Source organism: Dromaius novaehollandiae, chromosome 10 (assembly GCF_036370855.1).
Source record: "Dromaius novaehollandiae isolate bDroNov1 chromosome 10, bDroNov1.hap1, whole genome shotgun sequence".
Taxonomy (NCBI): domain Eukaryota; kingdom Metazoa; phylum Chordata; class Aves; order Casuariiformes; family Dromaiidae; genus Dromaius; species Dromaius novaehollandiae.
In genome coordinates this window covers 24,270,458-24,291,925 of record NC_088107.1, presented here as the reverse complement: position 1 = coordinate 24,291,925, position 21,468 = coordinate 24,270,458, and the positions used below count along the sequence as shown (strand labels likewise).

The 21,468-nt window shown below is 47.5% G+C and overlaps 1 long non-coding RNA gene across 2 annotated transcripts in view; it reads left to right on the top strand.

Moving 5' to 3' along the window:
* LOC112992289 (uncharacterized) overlaps positions 1-21,468 on the top strand; it is a 121,911-nt gene that overhangs the window by 67,644 nt on the left and 32,799 nt on the right. For both annotated transcript variants that reach the window (XR_010390818.1, XR_010390817.1), the window contains 2 exons: positions 16,531-16,842; positions 19,727-19,866. This is a non-coding gene — a long non-coding RNA (uncharacterized LOC112992289). The remainder of the gene's footprint in view (positions 1-16,530; positions 16,843-19,726; positions 19,867-21,468) is intronic.

Sequence of the window (21,468 nt, the reverse complement as noted above, 5' to 3'; positions counted from 1 at the left end):
GAGGTTTGACTGAGACCCACAGAGGTAGCTCAGCGTAACTTCAATCTTTTCTCGGGTGTAGTGAGTACCTGTGTCCCTGTGGATCTGAGCGTGGCACCACTACTGGGGGAAATCCAGTTCCTTCCGCACAACTTTGTTCCACATGGCTATATGGCCGCACCACAATGTGCTGGGTGTATCCCTGGCATGTGACGTGGGGCAGACTCACTGTTCGGGCTGTGGAGGGTAAGTGCTCGTCACGTGAATGTGATGTGCTAACTCAGCCTGATGTGGGGGAACTTCAGAGGGGGGTGGCACAGCGCCACCAGGAAGGGCCACCTAAGCCTTGCCAGGTGAGAGGAGGAGAGGGACAACTGGGTACACCTCGTGTTTGGCGTGCAGGACTGACAGATTGCCTCTTCTGTTAATGTCCTAACTTGTGTGGTGTTCCCAGTTGGACTAGAGTGATCCCCAGGCACTGAAATCTCCATTTCCTATGCGGAGCATCTGGCCCCTGGCATGATAATGTTTGTCCATCTCTGTCACCCCAGAGGGCTGTGAGGTTGGGAGCTCCCCTTGGTTCAGAGCATGTGACTGTTCTCCTTAACCAGTTCACAGGACTATGGCCAGGAAGTACTGTCGTTTTCGTGCTTACTCTGGAGCACCAGAGACACACTGCAGCTGAGATTTCTGCGACTGGCTGCATGGCAGAGACTTGCAGGAGAAAGAAAACCTCAAATGCCCATAGAACAAAACCTCTGCAAAGGATGAAAGCTCTTGTAAAGAGCAGAGAAACTACTGTAGAAACAACAGAGCTGTGCTGCAAGCATAACTCTCTGCAAGTACTAGCTCAGGGCTTGCAGATCGCAAGCAGATAAGGTTTAAGCTCACAAGTCCCTTCAGTGCATAGCAGCTCTCTGCCATCCTGCGTTTGGACAGCCTCTTAGGATGCTGTTGCTCTCTGTGAGCTGCTTCGTGGCTGTGGCAGGTAAATCTGGTCAGCCTGAAAGGGGGAGCTCCAGAAAATGGCTTTGTCTGTGCACTCTGCATGCTGTTGTAGAAAGGGGCAGGAGGTGTTTGCATCACGTGAGGCCGTGAGTGAAGGGGAGAAAGCTCAGGAAGTCATGTGGGGCATTAACATAAGGCCTGCAGCCCCTCAGGTGCTGTAAAAACTCAGTAAGAGGGAGAGTTTTAAAGCATGTGCTTAGTCCTGATTCAGTCTGCAGGAGCTCAGCATGCTGGAAGGTCTGTTGGATGGAGCGTTTCCTCTTCCCAGAATCCTGCTGCAGTGAGAGCTGCTGGTGTCTGGTTTACCTCCTGGGGCACATACAGTAAAGCACAGCCGAAACAAACTACACAGTACAGCATTTCTCTCCTAGTAGTGTTAGCAGTACAGCTTGGTTAGATTGTCACAGCCATCCTGTACGCTTTGTCTCTTACTCTTCCTTCCCTTGATGGGTCTGCAGGTGCACGTTCATGCACCATGAAAACTGCCTGCTGAGCAAACAGGTCAGCTCCTGCTGATCTATAAATCTCTAGCTCTTCTCTCAAGTGTTTTCTTGGTCAGTCCTGCTTGGTGATCACAGCCTCCTTCCTGGTGACTTGGCTGTCAAGTTAACCTCTCTCCTGATTGTTGTCTTTGATGGGAGTCATCAGACTGTAGAGCTGGGGTACACCTGAACAGGGAACCTTGTCCATGTAGACACTGTTAGCTCTGTCTGCAGTACATCTGTGGGACTCTCAAAGAAAGGTCTTCCCACAGCACGAATGTGGAAGTTCTGCAAGGTATGTGCTGTACAGACACTTCTCATGATGCCCCCCCCTCAGCAATGATAGCCCTGAAGTTACTTCTAGATCATGGTTTCTCTTCAAGCCCACAGATTCCAGACAACTGGATCCCTGTCTGAGGAGCAGAGAAGCGGTATCTTAGGGTGCCATGTGCTGGAGATATCTGATCTGCCCAAGCCTATCACTGTGGTGCCTGTATCCCAAGCAGTCTGAATGCCTCCAATTCTCCTATCCTATTCTTCAGCTTCTCACAAGGCACAGGTATCTCTAGCCCTTGGAGTGGGCTGGACCCTCACAAGAGTGCATGTGTGCCATCTCCAACAGGATCCCTGACGTGGCCTTAGTTTTGATTAAAATCCATGAGTCTTCCCCCTGACTGCTTCCCTCCCAATAACCTAGCAAGCCTGTAAGGAGAGAGCAGGTCTTGGGGTGCAAAGCACAAATATGGGACTGCAGAGTCCTCACAGGACGTGAGCAGCATGCATACTGTGGTTTTAGTCATTTGGTTCCTCGTGCCATATAGTCCAGAATCCAAAAACACTAGGAAGGGAGATCAGAAGAGCCTCTTGCTTACATTTCACACGTCCTATCACCAGGAGTATTAACTACTAATTACTAAACTAATCTGAATACATGCTCAAAGTCCAGGTGTTATCGCTTACTGATAAAAAGGCTTGACGCTGCCTCTGGTTCTGCGTGTGAGCATGCTCACGCCCATGCAGAATCTCTGTCTTGTTTCCTAAGTTGCATGGCAGGCAAGGTGGTTCAGCTACAATACGTGCAGGAGGTTCGAGGTTCAAGGTCCTGGCCATATCTTGATCACTCTGCTGAGGCTGTGAGCCAGCAGCAGAGATCAAAGGAGTAGCAGTCTGGGATCTGTGTTCAGGGTGAGTAGAGAAGATACACACACACTTCCCCCACTGCTCTGCAAAGACTGGGGTAGTTTCTAGGCCTAGGACCAAATCACGCTCTGGATACTGCTGTGGGGTGGTATCATAACACAGAGAGCTTCTCTTTGGACATGTTCCTACTGCTCCCTCTGGACAAGGGGCTTTAAATGGGATCAGTGTGAAATATTTTTCTTTAAACTCTATATTCACACAGCAAGATCCTCTCTGTCCCCTCTGACCTGTTCCTGTCTGGCTGCTGGAACGGATCTGAGCACTGCAGCGTTGACTCGCCTTCCAGGCAATTGAACAGGAGCTGCTCCAAAGACAGTCGCTTTCCCTCTCTCCTGCCCGTGAGTAGGAATTATCTCAAGCAGGTTGTGGCAGCATATCTAGTAATGACTCTATCAGTGAATGTAGTTCTCGTTGCCTGGATGCAGGTAAAAAAACTATTAGGAGGAAGGGAAGATCTTGCAGCTGAAGGTATAGTCAGATGAGCATCTGTTCCATCTTTAGAATCTTTTTTTTTTTTTAAGTTACCATATTTCAGCTAAAGGTTACTGCCCCTCTGATGTCAGGTCTCCTCCTGCAGCTCGGGTAGCTAACCCTGGTCGTGCTTCTGTTATGCGACCGCACAAAGTAAAACGGCTTTCCGTGAACCCTGCCTACGTGCTCGTCTTGTTCTGGACATCGTGATGTCGGGGGTTCTGACCTCCCACGGGAGTCAGCTTCACAGCGCTGGGTCCTGTGGCCACAAGAGTCTGCCCCGCGACACTCCACAGCCTCAGTCTGCCGCTCGGCCGTTCTGCCGGGCCGGTCGACTGCAGCCGTCGTGGAGGGATGGAGCTGTTTGCCGAGGGGAGCCCCTGGGTCCGTGCGTACACCTCAGCAGGAGTTTGGACCCTCCCTGCAGAGATCACAGCTCTGTTCACCGCAGGGGAAAGGTGTCTGGGCGTGAGGTGGCTCGCTTCCTAGCTAACTGCTGTAACAAGTGGCTGGTGCTAGAGCTGGAGAGCTGACCCTGACCGGGCCTGTGCCCTCGTAAGACAGAGAGCACACTGCACAGATCATTTTGGTGGTAATTTGGCGCAGCAAAGCGCCAAGGCTGGGCTGAATGCTGATTTTGTAGTGAGCAGATACAGTTGTTCTGTGGAAGACCAGGACTGGTGAGTTCCCCGCAGTCCCTGCCAGCGCCAGCTCTGCTTCTGCCGGGAGCAGAGCCCTGTGCCCCGTGCGAGCAGCGAGCTGCTGGTGGTGTAGCAGCCAGCAAGGGGAAATGGGGCTGGTTCTTGTCCATGCATCACTAGCGTTTCTTTGTGTTGCTCTTCCCCACTTCTGAGTTTCATGATGGGTTTCATGAATTGCAGGTTGAGTTCAACCTTGAGGGCGCCTGGGATGAGGGAATAAGGCTTGTCAGAGCCTTCTTCCTCAGCTACCGTGTCAGCTGCTCTATGGATCTGGTACGTCTTTGCCCTGTGGCTTCTTCGTGCCATCTGGCAGTACAAGACTGCCCTAAAGGGTGCAAAATGAATCCCTGTAAGAATGGCCTTATTGGCTAAGGCAAGTTGGACTAAGGTCTGGACTGGGGATGCACATGAAGAGCAAGCTGGGTTATGGCTGTTTTCTACAAATCTGTGGGGATTGTAGGATGTGAAATGTGAGACAGAGCAGTCTTACGCTTCTTATAACTTAACAGTTGTAGCCAAGCAAGACCTTGTGCAGCCCAGAACAGAGCAGCACAAAGGCTGCTAATTGGTGATGTAGCCCACAAACATCTCTCCCTCCCCCTAAGGGACGAGGAGACAGAAGCAAACATTTTTACACATTTAGAGTATAGGGAAAGACAGCTCATTTTGACTGAACTGGATTAGAGTGCCTTCACAAGCGTACCCCAGCTGGCAGCTGTGAGCAAGGGCGATCTCGGGGAGTGGGAGGGTGACAAGCTGCGAGAAGCAGTCACAGCTAGCTAGCGCTGGCGCAGCTGCAGCTTAGCCATGATTGTTCTGCTTGTTTGCCCTGCAGTGCACTCTTCCCTTGGCAGGGGATTGGAGCCGCCATCCCTTCTCCCTACCCACAGGACTGATTGCAAGCTAGAGGGAAGATCTGGCGGCAGCCCCCACAAACATTTGGTTACTTTCCAGCTCTCCTACTCTCCATTGCAGCTCCCAACTTGCTTCAGGTCAAGGACATTCATTAACTCACTGACTGTCTTTCTCTCCCCTACACAGTGCATTAGCTATGCTCTGGCTCTCCTGCCTGACAGAGATGTGCTCTACTTAGACAATAAGTGAAGACTACCTGCAGGGTGGCAGGCGCCCTGACCTGATTTTTTGGTGAGAAAAATATTTGTCCGTTTTTAGTTCCACTGAGCTGGGTGGGGGGTGCCGCATTGCTGAGCAGCGTGCCCCCAGATCCTTGGAGCATCCGCACTGCCGGGAAGGCAGAGCCTGCCTCGCTTTCCACGGGCTCAAATCCCTCTTTTCCCCCTTGCCAGCTAGACCACAGAGAAAGATTGACAAGTATCTTCTGTCAAGCTGTAGCTGGCCCTACAACTCAAGCAGCCCAGCCTCCTGCTTGTACACAAGGCAATGCAAAAGCTGTAGTCCCTCCTAGCAGACCAAGGCTCCTAGTCTGGCGGTAACTGTTGCTTACAGTGCTAACTAGGACCGTACCACCTCTTCTTCTAGCAAGCCTAGTCTGCAAGGAGACACTAGGTGAGCAGTGATCTGTAGGACAGCAACGGTCCCTTCTCTCTGGTTGCAGTCCTCCAGGTCCCCAGCTCTTGCCAAAGTCAAGGTACCTCCCGCTGGAACGCACCGCCCTGATTAAGGCAGAGAGTGCGACAAGCTGCGTGTGGGAGGAGATGTTCTGCTTCCCAACTGGCAGCAGTAATGCAGACATGCAAAATTCTGGTAAGGCAGGCATGGGGAAAGGGAGGTGGCTTTTTCCTCTTGGTTGCTTTGTTCGTTGTTTAGGTAGCGGGTGGAAGAAAGGCTTTGCCAGATACGTTAAGGAAGTTATTGTTTAGCTGAGGGCTTATGTGTTCTATTTGGGAGGAAGATTTTGTTTGCCTTTGGGGGGAAGATGGTGAAACAGCAGTTCATTTTAATTAGTTCCCGTTTCTTTACCTTGGCTTCATTTAACCAGAGAATAAATTTCTGAAGGGAGAATTTTAAAAAGTGAGGGAGAGCATGCCAAAGCAAAGCCCAGATTTGGGCTGGGATTTGGGATCTGTGCTTCCCATTTTCCCCTGACATGTACCCCCTTACCAAGGAAAGCTTTTACCGTAGAGGCATAGGATGTGCCTCATTGCTTTCTCTCTCTTCATAGTGTCTACAGTCACATTAGGGGATGAATGAGGGAAGTCTCTGTATCTTTGTGGTGGGATTGCTGGCAATGTGGAGATGACCTGAATGTATAATGGCCTGTTTTCCCAGTAGAAGGGGCTTGTACCAGCAGCGGTTTGGCCCAGGTGTCCATAAGGGCTATATAGACTCACATAGGAAGCATGGAGTCTGACCAAAACATGGATGTGCTTCTTTATTATCTGAAATCACTTGTAAAACAGGATATTTAGGGCATGACCTGCTCTCTGGCCGCAGCAGATGGTGATAGGTGATGTGTGGAGTGTTCCTTTGGGCCTCCACTGAGAGGTCCGGTTGCTAAAATAGCCTTTCCTTCCTTTCTCAGCTGATCTGTACGTGAGAAGGAAGCACCCAAAGAATTTTCTTCTTTCAGTTCTTCTGCCCTTGAGGTTGAGTTGCATCAGATGCTCCCAGAGCTGGGGAGCAGGGCAGCCTGCTGAACAGATGGGTATGTCATGTAACTGGCTGTTGCTGTGAACATATTTAGGCACCTGTTTATCTGACTTTAGTGAGAATTAGGCATTAAATAGGAGCTGTGGAAGAAAACATTTACATGAACCTGGCCTTTGTATCTTCCTGCTGGGGCATTTGTCTACCTGTGGGCACTCCCATTAGCACTGCCAGAGAGACCTTTGAATGGGGTACTCAGGGAGCAAAATCAAGGTGATGAGAGAAATGACACTGAGGAGCTGATTCCAGGACAGATGTCTTTCCCTCCCCTCCCTTCATATCCGTCCTCTTTTATATCCATTTTCCTCTCTGTCCCTTACCCCCGTGGCACGGTCTTATGGAGAAGGGAGTAGGAGGAAGGTTCCCCTCTCTGTTCTCCCACCCTTGTCTACAGATTTCGGCTGTCTGTGAGGTGGGGGGGCAGCTGGGAAAGGAGTGGCCTGGGCTCTTTCAAGTCTCTCTGTGCCTTGTCACTATTTCTTTCTGAGCTGGAAGGTGACAGTCGTGACAACAGCTGGAGAGCAGGGACAAGCATCTGGGGTGTAGCAAGTTATAGGTCAGGGCAGGGTTTGCTTTTGTCCAGGTCATAGGGAAAGGAGACCTCCTGGTACAAAGAGAGTTAAAAATCTCTCCATTAAAGCACTCCTGGCTGCCTAGGGCTCTGCAGACCATATTTTCAGTCTGGCGGCACTTGCTGGCAGCCTGCTGCCCTCGGAGCTGAGCTCAGTGCCTTCTGTCTCCTCTCCTCTCTGAGGGCACCTCCCCGCTGTTCGGGTCTGAGTGAGCTTGGGGTCACTCCCACTTCAAGCCTTTTTTCCCTTCCCTTTCCAGCTCCTTAAACAACAAAGGTGTTGAGGGAATTTATACCTCTGCCTGGTAACAAGACAGATCAGTGAGACGTTGTCACGGTTTTGTGAAGGCTCCACAGATTTTTATGGCTTTTCAGTCCTTGGGTTCCCAGCCTTCCTTTGGCTTGTAAATTGCCCACAAAATGCAGACACAGCTCCTATTCTGTGAGTTCCTTTGATGATTTTATTTATATATCTTGCTTTGTCTTGTCTTTTATTATAGGGAGACTGCAATTAATTATTATCCCATCAGTTTCTATTTAGCCTGACAGTACAATGCAACACACAGTGGCCAACCTTCTCCTGCCTCTGTGTGCACAAGCGGGCAGCTATTCTCAACAAGAACAAAGGCTCTGGCAGTTTTAGAAAGGGACATGCTGCTAACGGGCAGCCTAAGAGAGTTCAATAGCACCAGCATAGTATAGTAGCAGTACGGCTAAAGTGACCAAACGTCACAATCCAGTTGTGAGGCTCCTGATTTTATCTTATCAGCCAAAGTGATTTTTGTATTGTCACTCTTCAAGCGGGTATAGATTTGTGGTTACAGCAGAGGCAGGGCTCTTGCATCCTTTTCTCACATCTCGGACTGGATTATTTCATGTCTTACCCCCTGTAAAATGGAAATGACACCTGTGAGAGAGATAAAACAGTCCCTGCTTGGTCGGTGTGGGCGAAGTCTCAGTGAGAACGCAAGAGGTGCACGATCAAAGAGAGTCAGAAATAGCACCAGAATGATCAGAAATCTCAGGAACATTGCCCCTGGCATGCAGCTGAAGGAACTGGGACTGTCTGGTCACAAGACAACTTAGAGGACACTTGGTGATGCCCTGGCAAAGAGGGAGGGAATGATCAGTTCTTCACATCTCCAAGACAGTAGGAGGGCAAGAAGGACTTAACTTAGAGCAAGGGAGATTCAGGGTAGACATTGGGAAAGGGCTAAGAATAGTAATGTCATGAGCAGTTTTCCTGGGCTGGAGAGGGAGAGTCTCCAGTGGTGATGCTTGTTAGGAGCTGTTTTGGATATGTGCCTGTTAGGAAGGAATTGACCCCACCTTTTCATAAGCAGATGGACGAGATGACTTCTCAAGGGTCCAGCCCAGTTTTCCATGTCTCCTCATTGTGCTCTTCTGAGGACAAGTTTTCTTAGGTGCTCTCTGTCCCAGACAGTTTCTAACTGGTTTGTTCTGTAGGTGTAGGTCCTGGTCAAACAACCAGGACCCGGCACAACGCTGTCAGGACCCGGCATAACCCTGTAGAAATAATAATGACTGACGGTCTCGAGAACAATTGTGTTTTAGACGGGGAAGTGTGTAATGGTGACTTCAGGACCCATTTCTTATCCAATCTTTAGCACCGGTTTCTGAACCAGGAATATAAGTTTTCTCTGCTGGCTGTTCTGTCACTGAAGAAGCAACACAACTGTTTTTGCTCTTTCCTTTTTCTTGACATCTTGCAGAACAGTCTGTTTCTACTACAGGCCCATCAGTGCAGTGCCACCATTGCTGAGCAGTGCTGGTGATGCAGTAAAGATGTTTCAGCAAGATTGAGTGCTTGGTGAGTGGAAGCTGCCTTTAAACCAAATGCCTGTTCACTTCACTTCTGCTTATTTCTCTCATTGTCTCGTTTGTTTGTTTACACCTGATCTCAGCGGTGGATGTGTCTTTGGCCATACAGCTGTTGGTCAGACCTCCTCACCAGCGACAATGGAGCAGAGCCTCCGAGCTATCCCCAGCATCCTTATGAAACTGTCAGCATAGTCCTTCTAAACCAGTGTCCTCTCCTCATCTCCCCAGCAGAATCCATCCACAGGTGCTTCAGAGGAAGCTGCAAAACGGCCCCTGTGTGGGCTACAGTGCCCTAAGTTCAGAGAGATGTTTCTCGCTCCTGTTCTGCACAGATGGCATGTGCTCACCTGCCCACATCTGTACCAGCCACGGGCTGGTTTGAGTTTTTTAGTCCAAGCTAATGTAGCTCTGAGGCACCGTGGGAGACAAAGGGCATGTCTGGACAGGGAGGAGAGGCAGATTGAGCTGGCTCTGCCATTGCGAATACCAGAATGGAAGCGCCAGGAACTGCAGGGCTGAAATGGTGAGCTGGCTGTAAGAAAACTGGCTCAAGTCTAGGACAGCCTAGCTTCACCCCACTTAATGAGCCTTTCTGAAAGAACAGATTCAATGGCATGGGTGCAGGTCTGCCCAGGTGTGCTAACCTGCCGTGCTAACCGGCCAAGTGAGCTGGGATGGTCCTGCAACCCTGTCCTGTGTTATTTGAACTTATCAGCTCAGTTCTGCTTTGTGTTGGGTCTCTCTGTCCCATGCCTAGAGATGAGGCTAAAGATAAGAGCAATAACTCAGTGCCTGATTCCAGGTCTTCCACTGATAACTCTTGGTATAGTGGTCAAGTGAGCTCTTCTTCCTCCTCCATCCCAGCTGCATCCCAGCTAGGTTTCTACTGAGTCTGTGATTACTGTGATAAAATTGCAACTAAATCCTGCCAGCTCTGAAGCATGAACTATGAGAGCTGGTCTTCACATCAGACATGTAATTACCTGTCTGCAAAACTATGAAAATGTACAAGGAAAAAGAGAGGGAAAAGCAAGATCTCTGTCAAATGAGAGAAAACCTATCATTTTCCCCCCCTTTTTTTGTTTTTCTCCATTCACAGCAGGACATAACTGTGCTTAATCCAGCTAGGAAGCTGCTCAGAAATCAAACTCTCTGATAAACTACCACCTTGTAGCTCCTGACACATGAGAATGTAAGACTTAATATTTGAAAATCCTGGAAAAACGCTGAAATTTGCAACATCTTAGAAGCAGGAAAATCTGTTACAAGGAATATCTTTTTGTGTTAAATGAATACTGACTTGCAATCAGAATGGCAGTACTATTTGTTAAATGCAAGTTACTTAAATAATTCATTTTTCTCACTAATTATGCAGTACGTGGTTAGTTTCAGTGATCACATGTAATTAAAGGAGAACAGTCTCTGTAGTACTGTCATGACTTTGATGGTGCTGATCGAGAAGAGACTAAGATTTCCTTGTAGTCTACAGATTATGTGCTAAGTAAGGGGTTTACATGTCATGTCATGTATATCCTGTGCTCGGAGACAGACCGTGAACATACTCGGTATCTTCTGGTTTCCTAGAGGTCCATAGATTTGACTAAGGTCCCAAGTTATCAAAGCCTCTGCTTAATTAAATACGTGCTTAAAACCTTTCGAAGTCAATGATGCCTGAGTATGTGCTTTGGCTTTAGTCGCACACTTGAGAATTTTGCCGAATCAAGGCCACCGGCTACTTAGGGATAAAGCCTAACTAGTACCTGTTCTTCCCCAAGGATACATCTTACCTCCTTGATTAGCCGATCCAACCCAGCAGGCTTGGAACACCTGTGTGAAAGCACAAGTGACTTCAGTGACTGTCACAGTTAACTTTATTTAGTTTTAAACACAATAGGCAAATCCCAAAGAGCTTGAGAAGTTCTTTCCCCAAGAAACAAAATGAAAGTATATGTGGGAGGAAAAAAATATATAATCTCTGGCTATATTATTTTACAATGCCAACCATTGGGAAGCCTTACAGAAGATTACTATATAGTGAAAGAGGCTTGGTTTTGTGTGTTTGCTTTAATGACTGGACCTTTGTTCTGCCTTTTAACTGTGACCATTTAATAACCACTTGACTCACCTTGCCCACAGCAGGATGTTGCACACAGCTTTGCTGCATTTAAGAACACTCAAAATTAAAAATGTAATTTAATGATTCAGTTGGTAACAGACAGACTACCTAATAGCCTGCCTGCAGAGTAGACCTTCATAAGCATCCTTCTATACAAGAATGCTTCCCTTGGCAAAAAAAACTTGCAGGCATTATGCATCAAGCTCCCAAGTCATCTCATCTGCAGTCTTTAAATCCTGCACATAGAATCGCTACAGAATGTTTAGCCAACAGCAAAATGAGAGAAAATTCTCTCCTTTAACAAAAGTAAAGTGGTTCTTACCTTTCCCTGTGAAGTGGATTGAGATATCTTTGCACAGAGCATGCTGGGAAGGACATGGGCAGGTCTCTCCTCTGGAGAGTTCAGGATTTAAACATACAAGACAGACCAGAGGGGGAAGTGGAAGCAGGCTGCAAGGGGAAGGAGACTTGCCTGAGGCGGCACGAGGGGCCAGTGGCAGAGGTAGTGTTACACCCCGGGCCCCCAGCGCAGTGTCCTGTGCACTGCGGCTGCAGGAATCCTTTGGTGCTTTGGTGGTTACTTGGGATTGTCACCACTCAGGTGTGGGCAAACCCTAAATGGAAGGATGTTATTATCTACAAGGCATCAGGATGGATAAAGAAACTGAAGAAGCAATCTTTTTATACCCAGGAGAAGTGAAGAGACCTCCTGAGCATCTGTTCAGCTCAGGAGGGGAGTACCTGGAGGAAGGAGGTAACCGACAGCGAAGGGCTGGGGCAGACGGGTTTGAGAAAAAGAAGAGGAAACATATGCTGACCGAATGTATCAGTGGACTTCAGTTCTCTGCACTTCAGCTCAGTTACTGCAAGGAAATGTTTCCTACCAAAGAAACCAAAGAAGCAAATCCTGAAAAAGCCCTGTTTCAGCACAGAAAGAGCCTGCAACATGACAGTAATGTCTCTCTAGTCTGCAGGTCACAATCAGACAGTGCAGCAAGGGAAATGGAGGTTTCAGTTTGAGAGAAAATTCTCACTTGCCCCGAGGGAAGAACAACAGGTCTTTCTGCCCGGTCTTCATAAACAAATTAATTGGACCTGACTGTCCTGTCAGGCAGGGATAGGACAAGAAATAATGAATTGCAGTGGGAAAAATTTAGGTTAGACGTTAGGAAATTCTTCTTGCAATGAGGATAGTTTGACCATGCAATAGCTTGCCCAGGAAGCATATTTCTAAGGACAGGTTAGAGAAATACCTGTCAATAGAAACATAGGTAGAGCTGATCCTGCTTAGATTGTTTCCTCTCTGGAAATTCACTCTGGATATCTGCAAAACCAAGACCTGAGGTTTTTTCCAGTTGCTTCAAGACTAGATATTTTCTGGGTGGGAGCAGGCAAAATGTTATGCTGAGGCAAAAGCCCATCTTTCCCAGGGATCTCCATGAATTTCTCGGAGACTAATGAACATGCTCCATGTGCTTTCGTGGCTGAGCTGGGTGCTCTTAGTTTTTGGACCTCTGCAGCTGGATTAGATGTAGATGGATTAGATGTAGAAGGTGATGCCGTGGTTGTGAGCTACCAAGGCAGACCTTACTGGTGTTCCTGCTCAGCACTCTGTCTTACACAAGGTGCTTCGTCAAGGTCCATGGAAGATCAGATCAGATGAAATCCTGTTTTGAGTGCCTCATGCCAGACTTAATTCCTTCAGCTGTGGCTCTCTGTGAAAGGAGTCAAGTGCCCTTGACTGTAGCAGCTCTCTCTGGAGAGAGAATTCTTTGGTACCTCCAATTGTAATTGTACCCTCTGGCTCTCTCTTAATCTGGCCCATTCCCAAAATGATGTGAATATGTGTACGCTCCATCACAACACAAATAGTCACAGGAGGCAAAGACACAAGACTAACATTGTTCTTAGGAAATCTTTTCGGTGGCCTTCATTTACAGCTAGTTTGAAGCTGTTTTTTGGAAAGAATAAATTTACTGTAGTAGGAGTGAGTCAGCGTGGATATATTGCAAGTAAATCATGTCAGACTAATTTGATCACTTATGCTAATGAAATAACTATCAGTCTAGATAGCATAGATCTATCTGGTTTTCCAGAAGATTTTAACAAAATTTCGCATGATGGATTACAGTACAAACTCCCTAAATGTAGGTTAAAATAATCCATTATTGAAAAGGATAAAATGCTGGCAAAAAGACAGAGTCATGACTTGGAGTTAAAGGTGAGCGTCAGTGAGGAAGTGACTGAGAGGTGGAGTCTTGCGGGATCCTCTTCTGGGGCTCTTTTTTAATGTACGCAACACTGCAGCATACAGAATCATGAAATCTGCAGCTGATACAAAGCTAAAGGGATCAGGGAAGACTTAGTGGTCTTTCTTTGGAGAGAAATTGCTTTTGGGCAATATAATCCTGCCAAATTATGTAAATAGACTCAAAAGTACACTATGATCCTGACTGGACCAAAAATCCTTCCATGACCACTACAGGACCTGCAGTGGAGCACTGGAGTACAAACCGTTGAGCCTCTCCAGTGGAGGTGGGAGGTCTGTGTGTTAAGGTGTGGTGTAGGTGGGGGGAGAGGGGAACGAGCAGCAGGAGGAGAGAACTAGCAGATTTTTCCTTCGTTTTTCATTTAGCAAGTCCTTAAGTGAGTGAGTCATTCACCGTGAACATTTGCACAGCAGAGTTTGATAGAGAAGTACTGGGGGTGGCTGTGTTTTATTCTAGTATATAAAATATTATATATTCTGTTTGTAGCTGATGTAGCAGTTATGTCTGAGAGAACAGTAAGGGCTTGCCTAAGTGCAGAGCTGTTCCTGGTCTCCTGGAGTGCCTCTGGAAGGAGGGGGAACTGAGCAGGAGCAAAACATTCTTGTTCTAGTGCAAATGTGTTCGCACACAGAGGTAACTGTGAACGGATGCTACACTCAGTTCCTACCTCATTATAACACACAGTAATGTTGAGAGTAGCCATATCCCAGGCATTTTTAGCTTTATAAGTGCTGTTCCTGTCACAGCCATCATCTCAGCTGCTGAACTGCATGTCCATGTAGGTTTCTGATTTTAGGTGCTCCTCATTACCCAGCCTCTAGGCAGCATCTTGCCGGCCTAGGCAAGAAAGTCATTTCCTTTTTCTCAGGATGCTACACTGTTCCCATCAAGTGCAAGACAGCTGAGCTGTCCAGCAGACAACGCTCAATACCTTCCAGCCATTTCTACCAATTTTTAAGAGTAATGTGATGACTGTGCTACTCCAGTGACAGTGTTACACACACGCTTCTTTCTGCTACCCTGCGAACAAATGTTCAGTCTTTGGAAGACGCACTGAAACTAGCAGCTGATTTGTCACATGAGATTCTGCGTGGAGGGAACAGTGAAAACAGCAAGAGAGTATTTTTCCTCTATTTTGGTCTCTGACTGAAATCAGCCTCTGAGGCAACATTCACTTCTGGGAGCAGAATGATGCTTTTGGATTAGGGTTTCTGCAATAGGAGCAATCTTTTGGGGTAGCTGGTCACATGCATTTCAGAGCTAGTGTAGATGTGTAAAGGTGACCAACCGCACCTAAAATAGATGCAGATGCCATGTTCCTGATTTCTCTGCCACTGAGAAGCTGCCTAGAAGTCTTCATACCTCTGTTACCATTAGCAGAAGGGCAAAAATTTTAAAATATAAGCCACAAAGTAGATCTCTTGAATAAATCAAAGATAGGACCAAAGAAGAGATATGAAATCCCCATGTATTAGGCAGAGCTCATTCTCACTGCCAGTTCAAAATTAACCATAGCAGGAGACTTTAATGATACCATTGTTTAGGGAAATTAGACATGACATTAGCCAGTTACCTTTCTTTTCGCTTGGTTAGGATTTCCTGTTGTTTGACACTCATTAGAAATCACAGTAACCTGCTTTAAGGGCAGTCAAATTAAGATTCCCTCCCTCTGTACAAGATTACTCATCACACCACAGCTACCTGGTAATTGGAAAATAACTAGTGAATTAGTATGTCTTACAGAAGCTGTCATCTGAGCGTTTCAGGTAACATACCAGAAATGATGTTACAGAGAATTTAGTCATATACACAACAGCTAAGAAAAGGCTGTAGCAGGAAGGTAATGCGACAATAATTCTTATCAGATGCAGAAATAATTATTATTCCGTAATGATCCTGGCAGACCATTTCTTCAGGGGGATTTACCTGCCCTTCTGATCCCTTCAGTGCCTCCAGCACGGGAACACATGAATTCCTACCTGGAACTGAGCCCCGGCTTCTCCTTATTCAGGGCGCTACCCCACCACCCAGTGAGTTAGAGAAGCCCTGGTGTTTGCCGGGTCAAGCATAGGGAGTCCTGCACGGAGGAAACATCCAGCCTTCTCATGTGCCCCTCAGCTTGGTCTCTCAGGTCCCTGAGCTACTCTGCCTCTCCCTGTGAAGCAGGAGCCTGCTCCGTGCATTAGCAGCTCTTGCTGAAGCCCTCCAAGGCTGTTGGGCGCCGGCTCTCGTGAGTTCTGGGCAAGCCGTAACCTACTGACACTGGATGTGAAGTTGCTTTCTGGAGGTGGCTCCCTGGTAGAGGACAAAGAATATGGCAAATTCTCCACTACCTCAGGCGAGGGAAGTTTCTGCTTTTTCAGTTGAAGAGAGAGGGTGACTAATGTGAAGCTTACGTGTTACAAGATTATGAATGCGTAGACGTAGCAAACCCAGGGCTGTGAGTGGATCGGGTCAGTGAGGGGATGTTGTTGCCGGGGGCTGTGAGAACGGCTGGTGGGGCTGCACAGATCCAATTTGCACAGGCAAGCACAGAACGTGAGTTGTATGACTTAAGCAAATTCAGCCACATAAAGGTAGCACCATGACTTCCAGGGAAAGACCTGTAAGGACACACTTGCAGGACAGCAGGATAAGCTGCTAGCTCCAAGTATACTGTCTTCTGTCTCCTGCCAGAGGAGACCTTTTTTAGCTAAACCAGAATGTGGAGTAGGTGAAAAGTTTAGTTGATTCCTGCAAAGAGGCTGTATATTGCAAAGGGCTGTCCAGGAAGCATCATGAAGTCTTGCAAGGAGATAAGCAGAGAGGGGCTTCATAGTGGTTATATCTGCACTAGCAAGCAGCAAGGTGCAATAGGAGCAGATCTGGAGGGTGAAACGTTTTGTGCTGGTCTGCTGTATGCATCTTGGGGGATTTGCTTGGGAAAGCTCTAATGTGACCCAGGGCTTGGAACACCCAATAGCAGCTGCAGCATGTTAGCTGAGATTCTGGAGCTCATCTGTTCAATTAGGTTGATCTGAAAGGGATCCAGTTCTGCAGTGTGGACCTAAGTGCAGGAAGTGGAGATGGTCAGGAAGGACTCTAGAAGGGCTGTTCTACTCCAGAATACAACACAAATGTCGATACAGCTGTAGAAGAGTCTGCAGAGAGCCAGTCAAACCAGCTCCTCATTCCCAGAAACAGCTAACAAAGTTAATGTGAACATGCACAGCCTGTTTTATTGTTTCTAAAACGTATTCACTCTGAAATGCTTTTGTTCTAGGGAAGGACTACTTTGCATTCAGGAAGTTGCTCGTTTTGTGATTAGCATCACCATGGCCCCGGAGGGAAGGGATGGCACTGTCTGGATAGATTTCAGATCTGCTGAGGGAACTTGCACCTGATACTCACTCAGCCTGAGATCCAGTCTACAAGTAGAAGAGTCGCCTGACACCAACTGATGGCTTTGGGTTTAGGGTCGAAGAGATGATGTGCTGTGTGGGGCCACAGTGTGAAATGAGAGTGGTCAGAAGTACAGTTCACCCAGTAGATGTGACATAAGTTTCCAGCCTCAGTTTGGCAGGGGAATGTACAGGTAAGATTAACTTTATCAGATTATTGTTTATCATCTGCAATGCATTCATTTTTTTTTCTAGAGAATATCATCCTTATATCACACTGCCCAACTCTATGTATTCCCTGTATATTCAAATAGAAGACAGATGAATTTCCACTTCTGATAGTTCAGCCCACAAAACCAAGAGAGAGGTGGAGAAAAGACTATAAGAAATTTCACAAAACTGTGGAGAGACCCTTCTGCCTCAGTGAGATGACTGATCACTTTTTATTTTTGCTCGGATGCCAGGTCTGGATTTGAAATAAAAAAGTAATACACTGTTTTACAAAGTTATTTCAGGAGGGGGCCCTGGAGGAGGAATGTAGCATGCGGTAAGACAGGGCTGGAGAGATCAGACAGGCTCCCGGAGAACAAAAGCCGCCACTGTTAGGGATCTGGGAGCTGATGCTGGATGAAGCGGGGCCTCCCGCTGTTCTCTGCTCGCTGTTGCCGTGGCCAGGCTGGCATCGCTGTGCAAGGGGAAATGCAGCGAGGAGCTAATCTATCGAAACAGAAGGACAGACTTAGCTTGAGAAGATGAGCATGCTGAGCTGGTTTCTGCTCTGTTACACCCTGAAACCTCACTGACATCTGTAGAGCTCCCCAGCTATAACTAGGAGCAGACAGGGGTTCTTTATGCATTTTCTCCAGAGCCGCACTGTTGAGGATTTGGTGAGGACTGGAGAAACTGATACTGAGATTTTCAGCTCTGCAGGAGGGAGTCTGTGTTTGCTTAATTTGGGAAAAGACAGTCATATAACTTACAGTATGTAAGGCTTAAGCAGTGAAAGTATCCTCCAGAGCGTAGCCTGGGGTTCAGGGCAGCTAAGAAAAGTCTTTCAGGCTGCCTGAGTCTTTGCACAATGCTTCCTCCATTCCTCCAGGTACTCACAAAGAAATGCCTGCTGCAAACAATGCAAACATTTCAACTTTTACCTAGGCATGAAATGGAAAGCATCCAGTCTGGGCCAGCTGCTTGGCACCTAGATACAGGGAGCCTCTTCTATAAGCACCTTCTCTCACTGCACGATTTTAGGACAAGTGTCCCTCCAGAGTGACACTTTGTCTGATTTAATTCTGAAAGCTCCAGAAACTGCTGCAATCTTCTGTTACTGAGGTTGCATTCGAAAGCTTTTTCCATAAGGGTACTCGTAAACTGCACTCGGTGTTGGCAGACAGTTTGATCAGATGGAAATGTGAACAACGTTTATAAGCGATGTGCTGTGCTTGCAGAGAGGACAGCATCACATCTGGCAATAGGTCGGTATTTCTTCAAGATCTGGTTGCCCCTACACCGTGCCAAAGAGCACAGGAAGCACTTGCTGGCGGTTCCCGGTGGTGTGCTCGTTACGGCCCATTGCAGTCCCCATTTGTGCAAGAACTACGCTCTAGGAGCAGCAGGGATTATGACAGCCGTGTTTAGTCTGACCTCCTGTATATGAAGGGCTATATAATTTCTCCCAGAAGGTGAATTAAAGAGTGTCCTCTGAAAAACAGCTAAGCTCATAATTTCACCTAGTTCCCTGGCAAGCTCTTCCAGTACTGAATGGCCTTCACTGCTGTTTCATTATGTTTTATTTCAAGGCTAAATTTTTAGTTTCTGGCTTTTGCGATTGTCTCAAAAGAGGGATCACGATACCTGAAAGCCTCCTTCCACCACGTAAGTGCCTGTAGCAGTAATCAGATCCCTTCTCAGTCACCTCTTTGATAAGCTGACGGGCCTGGGCTCCTTCCGCAGCGTGCTGGCCTGCTTCTGTTCCCCAGCGCCTTTTTGGCTCTGCCGGCATCCCTTCTGTATTTCTTCTTTCTTTTGGAGGAAGGAGCATAGATTGGACACGGTTTTCCAGCATTTTGTCGCTGGTGCTGTGTCCAGAAGAAGGAACGCTTCCTGCTTGGGTTTGTGATTCCCCGTTTTAAACACTGAGAGACTGGAGGAGTCTCCTTATGGCAGTTTGCGCTGCAGCAAGGGCTAAGGCAGATCTGTCATGTCCTCTAAGTCCTTTCCAAAGCAGCTGCTTCCCAAGGCAGCATCCTGTGAGTGTAACCTGCCTTTCTGGTTTCGGATGTCTTACCTTGCATTTGACTTCTTAAATCATGTTTGATTGGAGTGTGGCCAATTCGCAGTTACTTTAGATCACTGTATATTGGTAGTCCAGTCCTGCTTGTTGTTTTCCTTCCACCAATCTTGTTGGCATCTGCAGACTTTGCCACAACAAGGATTATTGTAGCATCATTTAGATTGTTGATAAAAAACAGTGAATAAAACTGGAAGAGGATTTTCACTCTTCTTTTATCCAGGATAGTTTTGCCCAGTGTAATATTGCTCTACCTTTCTTGAATTGTGGCTACTGGAACATCTAGTAGAATGCCTTTGCAGAATAGCCCGTTTTCCAGAAATGCTTTCCACTTTAAATGCGTATTCCCAGTGCATTATGCCGACAGCTGAGGTTAAGGCTTGGGAAAATAGAAATGTTAAATGCACAGGTGTGTGCGTCACTGCTTGGTGCCAGGTTGTTTGCACAAGTGTAACCACATCATGCCCTGTGGTATCTAGGCAACTTGCTGGCTTGTAGATCAGCAATTAACTCTTCTTTGGCCCTCAGAGGTCCAGCAGGAGGTTTCCCTATGCAGAATGCAGCAGTTTCTGGACTGAAGGCGTTATCGTTTCTCATGAATTTTTGTTGGTGGCTTTATGACATGTCTGGTAACTAGCTTGTGGGTTGAAATCCACTGCAATAATGCAACTTTGCTTCCTCCCATCATGGGCAGAGGAAGTGAGAGCCATGCTGGACATTCTGTCTGTGGTGGTGCCCACCGTGTAGAACATACTGTTAATAGGCATTTTGAATGGTTTTTTTTCCAGAGGAGAGGGCAGTGTGCAGCCACTCTCAGTTACCAACCTGGGTCTCCGTGGGGAACAGGGCTGACAGTAGCTCCTGCTGTGATTGCCATGGAGGAAGCTAGGTCTGCGAACTTCTCCAGAGCTGGTCAAGGTGACTGCAGGTGGGTACCAGCGTTCCCAGCACAGCAGTGCAGGCCCTGGCACTAAGAGGTTTTCAGTCTTTATAACAGCTCTAAAGGGGGAAGGCACTGTTATGGCAGAAGGCCATCTTTGCCTTCCCTCAAGTGCTGTGGGTTGCTCAGGACCTCTAATGGATGCAATCCTGGAGCTTGCTTAGATCCTAGATTGTGAGGGTTGCAAACCCAGGAATTTGTTTTTAAATATCCTCCTCTAAAACTAGACTCAGAGCCACTTCCACCTGACTTTGGGAGGTGGTGGTGTGATAGGAATCCCCACCTTTTGCAGCGCTTTCTAGGACAAAGGCAGCTGCTCTGACAGTGACTGTGTAGCAAATTGTTTTAAAGAAATAATGCCTCAAAGTCTCAGAACTGCTCAGAGGGCCTCCGCCAAATATCCCCAGGCTGGTACAGCAGAGCACGAAAGAAAAAGTTGACATACAGAACTTGATCTTTAGCTACATGGGACCTGAAAGCACAGGTGTGTTTGTGCCTCTGGGGACAGGGGTAGGAGGAAGCAGGACAGCATTTGACATGGTAACAGGAGCTCTTACTTGCACAGCTAGAGGCAGAACAGTCATCATTAAAAGAAGGTGACTTGGCCTTCGCAGAGACATTTGAGTTGCTCAGGGTTGCAGCCAGCCTGGGCTTTGAGTCCTGAACTCATGGTGACATTGGCTCTGTACAGGAGACTCTGAAAGAAGGTTATGGCTGGGGAGATTGGCACCGCCAATGGGAAAAGGTCATGAAGAAAAAAACAGAGTGCCTTTGACAGGAAGCAAGGAACATCTCTGGCTATATACAAATATCCAGCTGCTTCATTTCAGGCCCATTGCTCATGGCATGCAGGCAGGAGAAAGCATGAAGGGAAGGCAACTCAAGGTAGCTTCTTCTACATGCAGCTCTGTGCAACCGGGGAAAACTTAGGGCAGCCCATCCCCCATCTCTCCCTGGTTTTCATTATTATTTTTTATAGCCACAAATAAGAACTTTATCGACTTTATTCATCACCTGTCAGGTGCCCAATCAACATTTGGCAATACAGCATTTCCCAGAAAGTGCTGACCTGGTGAGAACTAGTGGAGCAGGAGGTGCTGAGGGAAGGTCTCCATCCCCCTCCCGTCCCTGCTTGCTCTTTTAATTATCTTTCCAAGCTGAAGGAGGACCTGCCTCACCCTCGCTGCCGGCCTGCGTTCCAGAGCACCAGGGGCACGGGAGCTGCCCTGGAGATGTGAATGTGATGACTGTGTTAGAGGTCCCTGTCAGGCTTGCAGGAGATACAAGTGCTGGGGAAAATTTGTCCATCTCTAGTGTTCCTGAGAGCAATGGCAGATGCTGGAGACTCTTCCTATTTTTGTTCCTCCCTCCTTTAAAATAATTAAAGAAAAATGAACCTCAGGGCTCATTTCAAGCCAGCTGTTCCTGGTTGTGCTGGTGTCCTGGTCCAGGAACATTTAAGCTGTAACAGTTGTGCTGTTATAAAAGCCCATGTCCAGTCTGCCATAAGCGTCCACACTGAGAGTAATACTGTACCACTGCAGTGCTTTATATCCACCCCTGAGCTTCCACCATTTCACTTTCCCCTAC